We start from the raw sequence: 12423 nt of genomic DNA, 5'->3' as shown, positions 1-12423 counted from the left end.
GTGTACGTACTGGGACTACAATTTTGTACTGTAAGAACTACAAATGTTTACTGCGCATGACAAGTATGACGTGTAAGGGGCCAAATGCGCAGGCCCAGTAGGGAAGTATAAATGTAAGCGTCAGATGATTTATGACACACAGTGTCCCGAGGCTACTCGGTGCTGTTCACTTGCTAGCAATAAAGTTGCCTTGTTTGGAACCAAAATTTGCCTTTCGTCTCCTGATTTCCCACCTGTTTCATTGGCGACCCAGATGGGACAGAAGTAGAAAGGGGAATCGGATTATATTCTTCCCTCCCCCACTGCAGTCGGATCGGGTCATCGATTCCCACCCGAGGAGGTGGTGAGTGGCCACCGCTGATTTCAGCGTCCATCTCCCGGAGGAGGGCCGATCAACTCTGCCTGACTGTAGAGGGGGCTGTGTGGTTCCGACAAGGCACCTTTTCTATTTCAGGGAGAAGCGCACGACGGCGCGGCCTGCGACCCCGGCGGACAGGCGAGTATACTCTACGTAGTGACCGGCCCAGTAAGGACCGAAGAAGAGGCGTGATCACCCTCTTTTAGCCAGTGACTAATACGGACTATTGGTATCCGACTAGGTCCCGAAACTCACTAGGCTCCGGCGACGAAACCGAGCGGCGAACGAACGGGGGGGTTTCTTGTGGCGTATGAAAGTGTGTGAGTGGGCTTGCAGTTCCAGGCCGGGCGACCGCGTCCTGGTCAGGCCGAGTGTTGACCCTTCTGTGTCTGGTGGAACGAGACCCCTTACTCCTCCACCTCCCCTTTCCCCCTTTGTCCGTCACCTGTCCTTTGGCACTCAGGTTAGGATGGGCGGGGGTGGGTCTTCACCGTTAGATTTAATGGCGGAACACTTTAGCGAAGTGTTCGACCTAGATAAATGTAGCAGGGCCAGGATGATACAGAGATGTCAATTTATGTGGCCAGGGCTAGGAATTGCTGGATGGCCCCCGGAAGGGTCATTCGAGTATGAAAAAGTGGCGGCGGTCATGAATATTGTTATAATTGAGGGAAACCCAGGCTGCCCCGAGGACATTCCATACATAGAAGCGTGGTTGGATGTAGTCCGGGATCCGCCGGCTTGGGCCCAACGGAAGGTAGAAAAGGCCGCCCTTATGTTGGTAAAGCAGAGAAAAGGCCGGAAAACCAAACTTAGAACCCTGCCGACCCATGCCTTCGCTCTCCAAAGCTCGGCAACCGCTGCCGTCCCGAAGGCCGCAGGGACCGCCCCCATACGGCCTACCGCCCCTAGCACTGATGCCACTGAGACCACGCCCCCTGCTACCAGAGTCAAGGCAGGAACTACGCCCAGTACTACCAACACACTTTCTAGGAAAAAAACCCCAAAGAAAACCGCAGGGAAAGTTCAGGGTTCGGCCGAGAAGAAGCCTCCAAAAGCCCCGATACTTGCTACGGCGGAAGCATACGAAGACGACATTGCGCCGCCGCCCTATGCTCCTATGTACCCTGACCTTACGGGCCTAGCAGAAGGCCCCGCTGACGCCGAGACTTCCGGGTCAGAGTCGGATGCCGGGGAGACGTCCCGCCCAGCCTCACCTGAGTCACCTGGCCTCGCAACCACACGGAAGAGTACACGGGTTGTGAAGAACATTACTCGGTTCCCCCAATCGAGTCCGCAACAGGCCCTTCCGTCCAGCCGAAAAGGGGGAACCTCTCACTTATTCCCAGTCCGACAGTCCACCACCTATACCCCTAACCCGGCAGAGGGGGGGGGCCAGCCCATCGAATCAACAGTCTATAGTCACGTTCCCTTCTCAAGTGCCGATTTGTATAACTGGAAATTCCATGGGCCGTCCTACGACCAGAAACCCGAGCAGCTGATAGAGCTGGTGGAAGGCATTATATACAGCTACAATCCAACTTGGGCCGACCTTAGGCAGTTGAGCGCCCACATCCTGACCTCTGAAGAACGCCGCCTTTTACAACAAAATATGGAGCAAGCCATCCGGGATGCGAATCCGGCCCATGCCAATTTACAGAACCTACTAGAAACGGAGGCGCCCATCGCTGCCCCCACGTGGGATTACCGAACCGCCGAAGGCCAAACCTTTATCCGCCGATACCAGCAGGCGTACCTGGCCGCCTTAAAGAAGGGGAAGCAGAAGGTTACCAACATGGGAAAAATCCACAGTGTGGTCCAACAAAAGGACGAGAGTCCAGGGGACTTCCTTGAACGACTTATGGAAGCATTTAGGAGGCACAGCCCGATAAATCCCGAGGACCCTAAGAACCTCCCAACCGTGGTTATGAGTTTTGTTAGCCAGTCAGCACCGGATATACGAAGAAAGCTACAGAGAACGGAGGGGTTCGAAGGGATGAGCCTAAGCCAACTGAAAGCTATAGCTGATCGCGTATTCGGATATCGCGACCAGGAGGAGAAGGTGGAGGCCCGGAAGGAATCGACCAGACGGATGCGGGAGAAGGCAGATGTATTGGCTACGGTGCTGGAAGAACGAATGAGGTCTAGACCAAAGGGGAGGGGCAGGAGAACAAGAGGAACGCGGTCCCCCATAGGGCGTAACCAGTGTGCAAATTGCCGACAAGAAGGACACTGGTGGGCTGATTGTCCAGAGGAGATACGGGACAACCCGAGAGAAGAGGAATCATGGGACCGGCAGAGAGAGGAGGAGACCGGCGACCGTACGGGGGCCCCTAGGCGAGGCCGTGGGAGGGGCCGAAGAGAGAGAGGACGGGATGACCGGAGGGAATGGCAGATGGCTGTGGACGCTACCCGAGACGGCACAGCATGAAGAAACCGGGAGGGCAGAGTCCCCACTGACCCTCTGGTGGAAATTCGGGTGGGGACAGAATCTATGAAGGCCTTACTAGACACAGGGGCCCAGCGATCTGTTATCACCACTGCCATAGCCCCAGCCACGAAAGAAACTATACCAATTGTGGGAGCCTCCGGGAAATCCCTTGCGGCCCCCCTCCTCAAAGAGCGCCAAGTCCAGATCGGGGGGACGATGGTGTCCCATCAGTTCATACACATCCCTGGATGCCCGGTCCCCTTGATTGGTCGAGACCTACTCTGTAAGCTCCAGGCCACCTTGAAGTTCAAGACTACGGGTGAAGTGGAAGCTCGCTTTGAAGATCGGCCAGTAACACTTATCTGTCCAGTAAGAGAAGAATGGAGACTACATGTTCCCCCAACTGTGGGACCCGGCGACTGCCGTTACGACCAGAACACCCCTTTCGCCCAGCAGAGGCGGGCCATAATGGATGAAGTGCCTGATGTATGGGCAGAATTGAACCCCGGCGGACTGGCCGTTAACGCTATCCCCATCTGGATTGAGCTCAAACCAAATGCTCAAGTTGTCAACCAAGGACAATACCACATCCCCTATGCAACCCGGCATAGTATGCATACACATCTACAGAAACTCCTTCAACAGGGAGTCCTTAAACCAATCAGATCCGCATGGAACACCCCATTGTTGCCCGTTAAGAAACCAGGAACATCCGAGTACAGACCCGTCCAGGACCTGAGGAAAGTCAACAACCAGGTAGCCGACATAGTTGCCCTCGTACCAAATCCATACTCCATCCTGGCCCAAGTGCCATCTCAGACCAAGTGGTACAGTGTCATTGATTTGAAGGACGCCTTCTTCTCCATCCCTCTTGCTGTTGACAGCCAAAAGTTGTTTGCCTTCACGTGGGAAGACTTACAGACGGGAACCAAGCAGCAATATACATGGACCCGGCTTCCCCAGGGGTTCAAGAACTCCCCCACCCTCTTTGGTGACCAGCTTGCCCAGGACCTGAAAACGTACCAAGACGAGTACGGGCCGGTCGTCCAATACGTGGATGACCTGTTGGTGGCCCGTGAGACGTACACGGACTGTGCAGAAGCCACCCTTTACCTCTTGAAAACCCTGGAAGCCCAGGGGTACCGGGCCAGTCGTAAAAAGGCCCAGATATGCGAGATCGAAGTCGAATACCTGGGTTTCCGCCTCCGAGAAGGAACCCGAAGGCTCGGTACCCCCCGAACCCAAGCTATCCGCAACCAACCCACTCCTGCAAATAAGAAGGAACTACGGGCACTCCTCGGAGCCGCTGGATATTGCCGCATTTGGATCATCAATTTTGCTATCCTGACCCACAGTTTGTATGCCAAACTGAAGGGGCCTGAACTAGAGGGCCAAGATCTCCGGTGGGAGAAAAGCGAACTGAAAGCCCTTCAGGACCTTAAGGATGCCCTTGCGGCCCCACCAGCGCTCGGACTACCAGATGTGACTAAGCCGTTCCACTTGTTCATCGACGAAAAGAAGGGATTGGCACTTGGAGTCCTCACCCAACTGGTCGGTACCTGGCAACGCCCTGTAGCATACCTCTCCAAGAGCATGGACAACGTGGCACGAGGATGGCCGGGCTGCCTACGAAGCATTGCGGCTGCTTGTCTCCTGATACACGAGGCCAATAAACTCACATTCGGCCAAACACTTTTTGTGACCACACCCCACACCATCCGCGGCCTACTCGAGAGCCACGGACCCAGATGGATGACCAACTCCCGATTGGTCAAATACCAAGCCCTCCTGTGCGAAAATCCGGAGGTGCGGATCCTGGACACGACCAACCTCAATCCTGCCACCCTCCTTCCGGCCCCTGAACCACCACTCCACGACTGTGAAGAGGTAATGGCCACTGTGCACTCGAGCAGACCTGACCTGAAGGATCAACCCTGGCAAGGGGGCATCACCCTTTTTACCGATGGAAGCAGCCAGGTGGTAGAGGGAATTCGAAGAGCTGGCTATGCGGTGGTGTCTGAGGACCATGTGATCGAGGCTATGGCTCTGACACCCGGAACATCAGCCCAGAAGGCGGAGCTGATCGCCCTCACCAGAGCCCTCCTATGGGCTGAAGGAAAAGTTGTCAACATTTACACCGACTCCAAATACGCTTTCCTCACCCTCCAGGTGCACGGAGCCTTGTACAAGGAGAGGGGATTTCTGACAGCTGAAGGGAAAGGACTTGCAAATGCCGCTGAGATCTGCCAATTACTCGAGTCGGTATGGAAGCCGAAGAAGGTGGCTGTGATGCACTGCAGGGCCCACACTGGAAGAACGGACCCTATCGCCCGGGGAAATCAGCGGGCAGACGACGCTGCAAAAAGGGCAAGTCAGCTCCCCTACTCCTCTCACCCTCCTGACCCCGTACTCGTCGTCCAGCTCCCTACGGAGACCCCTATCTACACCCCCCAAGAAACGGAATGGGCCCAACAAGAGGGTCTACAGTCACGCAATGGCTGGTGGATACTACAGGATGGGCGCATATGGATACCCGAAGCCCTGGCCTGGACGGTAGCCAAGGAGGCTCACGACCGCACCCACCTGGGCAGGGACGCCCTGGGGCGCTTACTTGAGAAGACCTACTACATCAACAAACTATCCCTATGGACCAAAAACGCTTCCAGCCGATGCGCGACTTGTGCCCGGAACAACCCTCGAACGGGGCCCGGCCCTATGCCAGGACATGTTCTCCGAGGCACCAGCCCTTTCCACGTGTGCCAGATTGACTTCACACACATGCCCCCGGCGCGCGGCTACAAAGCTATCCTCGTCGCCGTGTGTACCTACACCGGATGGATCGAAGCCCAGCCCACTAGAACGGAAATGGCTAAAGAAGTTACCTCCCTACTGCTTCATCAAATCCTACCCAGATACGGCCTCCCCAAGCAAATAAACTCTGACAACGGCCCCGCCTTCGCTAGTGAAGTAACACAACAGCTCAGTACCAGACTGGGCCTCGATTGGAAGTTGCATTGCGCCTGGAGACCCCAAAGCAGTGGAGTAGTGGAGAGGGCTAACCGATCCCTGAAGAACCAGCTAGCCAAGCTATGCCAAGAAGCAAAAGCCAAATGGCCCGACCTGCTTCCACTGGCCTTGCTGCATCTTAGGTGTACCCCCAAGGCTACCGGCCTTACTCCCTACGAGATGATGTATGCTAGGCCACCACCACTACCTTCCTTTCCCGACTCCTTGCAGATACAGGGTGAGAGTTCCTTAGTGAAACAAATGAGAGCCTTACACCAGGTAGTGCAAGACATCCAGCAGTACACTGAAAGAGTAGCTCCCTTGGTCCTCACCAATCCTACGCACAGGTTCAGGGTGGGAGACGAGGTCTGGGTAAAAGAGTGGGATGAATCTGACTGCCTCAAGCCAAAATGGAAGGGGCCCTCCCTTGTTCTCCTAACGACCTCCACCGCTGTTAAAATTGCAGGAAGCCCAGTGTGGATACATTGGACCCGATTGAAGCCTGCTGCTCCCACTAGCAGCACCCTGAAGCGTTGGACTGCGCACCAACATCCTGACGCTCCATTACGGCTGACTCTAAGAAAGACGTGAACCACCAGATTCATGCCTGCCCAGCAACAGGAACTCAGTTTCTGGACCCACTGCGTTTTTGGCTCTCTCTTTATCGCAGCCTTCATCGTGGGCCTCATTATCTTCTTGCTGCAAAAGCTCGGATACCTCCCACCACATATATAATGCTGACCATCTTCCTTCTCCTGTGTGCAGTTCCGAGCTATCATCCTGCCACCCTGAGCCTGAATTGCACTGAATGTTTGCGCCTCGTGCGCCACCGTATAGAGGGAGGATATCACCTAGTCACTACCCTCATTCACCAGACGCAGCCCCCGGAAGGCGATTGCCAGTTTCTCCCGACTTGTGCCCTCATCACTCCGAATGGCCTCCAACAGTTCCACAGATGCCTCCAAGGAAATCTCACTATCTGCCACAGCCCTACCAAACCAAGATACTACAATATCACCCTCAGCGTAGGACTACCTGCGTATGTGGCCGGACCTCCGGGAGTCGAGGGAGATGGCATTCTGTATTACATTAATTCTACTCGTATCCTTGTCGGTGGCATCCAAACTGTAGCAACCCTCACCTTCGATGTCTGTGCCGCCATGGACAAGCACCCTTGGTCTCGCAAGTGTGGTAGCCAGAGTTGGCGAGAGGCATACGTTAAGGACCACAAGTATGTCTGCCCCTTCAGTCCAGACATGAGATGCTGCTCCCCGTGGGTGTGGCTCCCATGCGCCGGCGACACTCGAGCCTCGGGCTGGGACCGAGTATGTGCTTATACGGGAGGAGGATATGCCGGATGCGCCGGCCTGGGCGAATTTCGTCGAGGTTCTGGTAACTATGTGTCCCTAGACTGGCCCATCCGAGGACACGACATGCCCTGGAGAGGAACGTGGGGCCTCGGCATTGACGGCGGAGGAATGGATCCGTTGACATATATTACCATATATCAGAGTCTCGAAACGAAGCCTCCTACGCACTACCAGACTACTGTTGTCGGCTACCAAGACGTATTTGATGAAATTGCTCGTGCTGAGCAGACCGAAACTAAATTCCCCATTTCCCCAGAAGCCCGAAATATGTTCCTCAATTTGGCTGAAAACATCGCCCTCTCCCTCGGAATTGCCAACTGTTTCGTCTGTGGAGGTACCGACATGGGTGAACAATGGCCCTGGGAAGCGAGAGAGATCCGACAACACACATGGGATGCACTTAACACCACTAACATTACCTTTCCCCAACGGCCGAAGCCGTACGAATGGGCCCTGAGAACCAATATCATAGGTACCCTCTGCGCTAGTCGAGCGCCATCGAAGCGTTACTCTGTACCAGTGGGAGACTCTGCTTGTACGGGGGTTCTTCAGTATAATGGCAGCCGGACGACCTGGTGGCAAACGGACAACCTGCCCGCCCCGGAGCCTATCTGGACAGAACCCACCTTGAACACGACATGGACATACGGAGGGAACGCTTCCCTCAAGTGGGTAGCCCCGGCGGGCTACTACTATATCTGCGGACGCAGGGCCTATGAACAACTCCCGACCCGCTGGTACGGTACCTGCCTCTTGGGCACGGTCCGACCTAGTTTTTTCCTTCTGCCCATACAAGTCGGCGAAACTTTGGGAATCCCCCTATACGTGGAAAAGGGGCCTGATAACCCTACCCGACGAAAACGGTCTTTCCCAATCATCAAGCCCAAAGTACAGATTGGAGACTGGAAGGACAACGAGTGGCCGCCTGAACGTATCATTCACTACTATGGACCGGCCACATGGGCTGAAGATGGTACATACGGGTACCGCACCCCTATCTACATGCTGAATCGCATTATTCGCCTACAGGCCGTACTCGAAATCCTTACTAACGATTCTGCCCTGGCCCTCAATATCCTAGCTCGACAGAACACTAAGCTCATTACCGCCGTCTACCAAAATCGCTTGGCTCTTGACTACCTCTTAGCCCAGGAGGGCGGGGTGTGTGGCAAGTTTAACCTCAGTAATTGCTGCTTACAGATTGATGACCAGAGCCATGTCATCAGGGAGATAACTGACCGGATGGTCAAACTAGCCCACGTCCCCGTCCAGACCTGGAACAGTGCGTGGGATTGGACTTCCTCCCTCACCAGCTGGCTCCCAACTTCCGGGAGCCTGCAAGGCCTCCTCGTCATGGGTGGCCTGTTTTTGCTGTCCTGCCTAATAATACCTTTGTCTCTCCCCTTAGTTTTCAGGTGTCTCCGCTCCACCATGGAAAGCATCGCTGACCGCCGTGCTGCTGCCCAACTTATGGCTCTCCAGATGTACTCCCCCATTCCCCAGTCTGATGAAGCTGACGATGAAGCACCTTGTGGCTGACGTGCACCACCTCCTGAGTCACTTAAGGGGCCATTACCCTTGTGTCAGCATAAGACCGGATACAAAGGGGGGGGGATTCCACTAGGGGCCCTCCGTCTCAACCCCGGCGAAGCAACCAACGGCTGCGCAAGGGCTTAGGGCTCGCTTGTTGCCTCCCTCGCTAACTATCCTTGTCCTTTCTTTCCTTTTTAGGGTTCATGGAGGTGATACTCTCCACCAGAATGGATGTTCAAGTATCAAAAGGGGGGAATGAAGGAGTGGAACGCCGGTACTACCTGAATACTACTGACCACCAGAACAACCTCATGTTTTGTGCCTACTGATGGACTTTTACTTATGCACTCTACCTCTGTTTTTGGCTATTTGGCCACACCTTATTACTGCACTGGACATTTGTGCCTTATCCAGTTTTACTGTTTACTAACAAGACAAGTTTGCTGTTTACTAATGTACAGACAGAATGCAGGGCTATTAGATATATAGCTTGTAACAGTAGTTTGCAAGGCCTATACAAGACCAGCTTGCACGTAGCAACGCCATCTGAATAGGCGACCTTGGAGGGTGCTGACACCCCCCTGCATTCCTGAGCCGCACCTTATCTCCTGTGCTAGAAAGGAGCATTGTGTGTGTACAGAATAAGCTGCTAAGTTTCGTTTTTCTTGCCAGTATCATTTCAGTGTTATGACGTGTGTACGTACTGGGACTACAATTTTGTACTGTAAGAACTACAAATGTTTACTGCGCATGACAAGTATGACGTGTAAGGGGCCAAATGCGCAGGCCCAGTAGGGAAGTATAAATGTAAGCGTCAGATGATTTATGACACACAGTGTCCCGAGGCTACTCGGTGCTGTTCACTTGCTAGCAATAAAGTTGCCTTGTTTGGAACCAAAATTTGCCTTTCGTCTCCTGATTTCCCACCTGTTTCACAAGAACAGAGAAACTATTTAAGGTTATACAATTATTTATTTTGTTAGTTAGCAAGCCACAGTTAACCCTGAATCCCAACTAGTGCTGTTCCTGCTGTTAGTCAGGAAGGAAGTTTTTTTTGTTCATTTCATTTAAAGGGTGAGGCAGTAGGTTCCCGTACTGAAAGAGAAGATCCTGAGCTCCAACATACAAGGGGGAAGAACGAAGAAGCTCCAAGAAGGACCAAAGATAAGTCTTCACTCCTATGCAAAAGGACACTGAAAGGTCACAGTTTAATCTGATTTACCTGTTGTAGAGACTGAATCTGGGTTTTCACACCTAAAAGACAAAGTCATTAAAAATAATTGATTCTTGAGACACACAATATAAAGGAAATTTATAGATTGAGAGAAACAAATAAGATACTTTGGTTAATACTTGTCTGTTGGTTTCACTGTTGTTGTTCTACTGCTGCACCTGTTAGAAACATTTATGTTATTAGTTTATGTATAAATGTATTTTTATGTTACAAAAGAACCTAATGTGTTAAGAACATCACTTTTTCCATACCCCAAATTGGGTTTAAATAAACAACTAGTAACTTAGTAACATAGTAGATGACGGCAGAAAAAGACCTGCGCGGTCCATCCAGTCTGCCCAACAAGATAAATTCACATGTGCTACTTTTTGTGTATACCTTACCTTGATTTGTACCTGTCCTTTTCCGGGCACAGACCGTATAAGTCTGCCCAGCACTATCCCCGCCTCCCAACCACCAGCCCCGCCTCCCACCACCGGTTCTGGCACAGACCGTATAAGTCTGCCCAGCACTATCCCCGCCTCCCAACCACCAGCCCCGCCTCCCACCACCGGTTCTGGCACAGACCGTATAAGTCTGCCCAGCACTATCCCCGCCTCCAAACCACCAGCCCCGCCTCCCAACCACTGGCTCTGGCACAGACTGTCTAAGTCTGCCCAGCACTATCCCCGCCTCCCAACCACCAGCCCCGCCTCCCTCCACCAGTTCTGGCACAGACCGTATAAGTCTGCCCAGCACTATCCCCTCCTCCAAACCACCAGCCCCGCCTCCCACCACTGGCTCTGGCACAGACCGTATAAGTCTGCCCAGCACTATCCCCGCCTCCCACCACCGGCTCTGCCACCCAATCTCGGCTAAGCTCCTTAGGATCCATTCCTTCTGAGCAGGATTCCTTTATGTTTATCCCACGCATGTTTGAATTCCGTTACCGTTTTCATTTCCACCACCTCCCGCGGGAATGACGTGTGTTGAGACTTTGGCAAATCCGCCATGACTTTACACCTGCCTAACTCAAAGCTCTAGTATGCATCGAATGACACAATATTACTTGTACTTACCATCTGTCTGGTTACTGGGCCCTAAAATCCTTTTAGTTTTCTTTCCCCTCCATGGTCTAGGACTTCAGAAGCGAGGTTAGTTTAATTGTTTCCGAGCTCTTCCTATTTAGTGGTCTAAGGAAGAGAATAGAATTACCTGACTGAAATAATTCCTACATATTACTTTCTCTGTATTTCCAGCAAGTTGTTTTATCGCTTGTAAAAATTTAAATGGTTATAAATAAAAAATAAAAAAAGATTTCGAACATCGTTTAAATACATCAGCTGAACTATTATACTCCTCTGTCTAGATTAACCAGCGATTTCTTCTTCTATCATGGTGCACATGCAAGATCACTTTACAGTTTTCTTGGCGGGTCTGCCGAGGTTTTGTTTGGGTCATGCTGTGTCCCACGTTGTACAAACGAGGCGCAATCGAGTGTCGGGAAATACAGGGCAACCTGGCTAATACATCGACTTACATTACACACAACTCCGTACTCTGATTAAGAATAACACATTGCTTTATTAATACGTGATCATGTACAATACTCATTGGGTTACCCAGCATTCACTCCACTTTTCTCAAGCACAACAGCTCACGCTCACATACACTCTGTTATTACATTCACCAACTGCATACCCTTTAACATAGACTGCTTCATGGCACAAACCAATTGTCCAACTCTCTTCTCAGTTCACTGTGACCATTATCATCACAGTGATTATGCACACTATAGCATGTACCCGAAATAATTGTCCTCACTTTGCCCCTTCCGGGTTAGCCAAATACAAAACCATACTCGAGATGTCCCAAGGGTACGCGTGTCACCAGTTCTGATTGAACTTTTATTCATGCTGCGCTGTGTCTTGGTCAAGAGAGACAATCTGTGCACCCTTCCACAACTTGAAACTAAGCGTTGATTTTATGCAGTCTTGTTCCACATCGACTTGCCATATGCTCTGGATGTCAGTAATAATAGATTGAAAAATTAACAAATGTTTCATCTAAAGCTACACCGCACGCCGTCGGTAAAGTTACGGAGGTGCTGTTATATAACAGTCAGAAGGTTGCCCTCCCCTACACCCCCCCCCCCCCCATATACATGCTTCCACCTCTTATTAATTTAATTGATCACGGGCTTGGCAGTATCTTATATTTCTGAATCACTTTTCTTAATTGTAACGATTTCAGGGCGGGCAACTAGTATTTCAAAACGCAGCTTGTCTTCTGGTTAATTGAAATGGCTGCACCTTCTGGGGTGAAATAAAAAGACATGCAGTGGTCAATGCTTAAACAATCAGTCTCACTTTCAGATTAAATGCCAAAAAATTAAATAACTGATTTAAATGAAAGAGGATCCCACTACTGTGAATGTGCTATGTAACGCAAGGAGGGTGCAGGGATTGTGGCGTTTGTGCCCCCGAGAAACGATACACAGAAATAGCCCCGT

The 12423-nt window shown here is 51.9% G+C and overlaps 1 protein-coding gene across 1 annotated transcript in view; it reads left to right on the top strand.

The window, feature by feature from the left end:
* Window positions 1-9743: 9743 nt before the first annotated feature.
* Window positions 9744-12423, top strand: part of LOC115479154 (cytochrome P450 2J5-like) — a 137880-nt gene continuing 135200 nt past the window's right edge. Inside the window, exon 1 of the mRNA XM_030216933.1 lies at window positions 9744-9898. The gene's annotated coding sequence lies outside the window, so the exon portion shown is untranslated. The remainder of the gene's footprint in view (window positions 9899-12423) is intronic.

The sequence above is a fragment of the Microcaecilia unicolor genome, chromosome 10, assembly GCF_901765095.1.
Source record: "Microcaecilia unicolor chromosome 10, aMicUni1.1, whole genome shotgun sequence".
In the NCBI taxonomy this organism is placed as follows: domain Eukaryota; kingdom Metazoa; phylum Chordata; class Amphibia; order Gymnophiona; family Siphonopidae; genus Microcaecilia; species Microcaecilia unicolor.
This window is presented reverse-complemented; position numbering and strand designations above follow the sequence as displayed.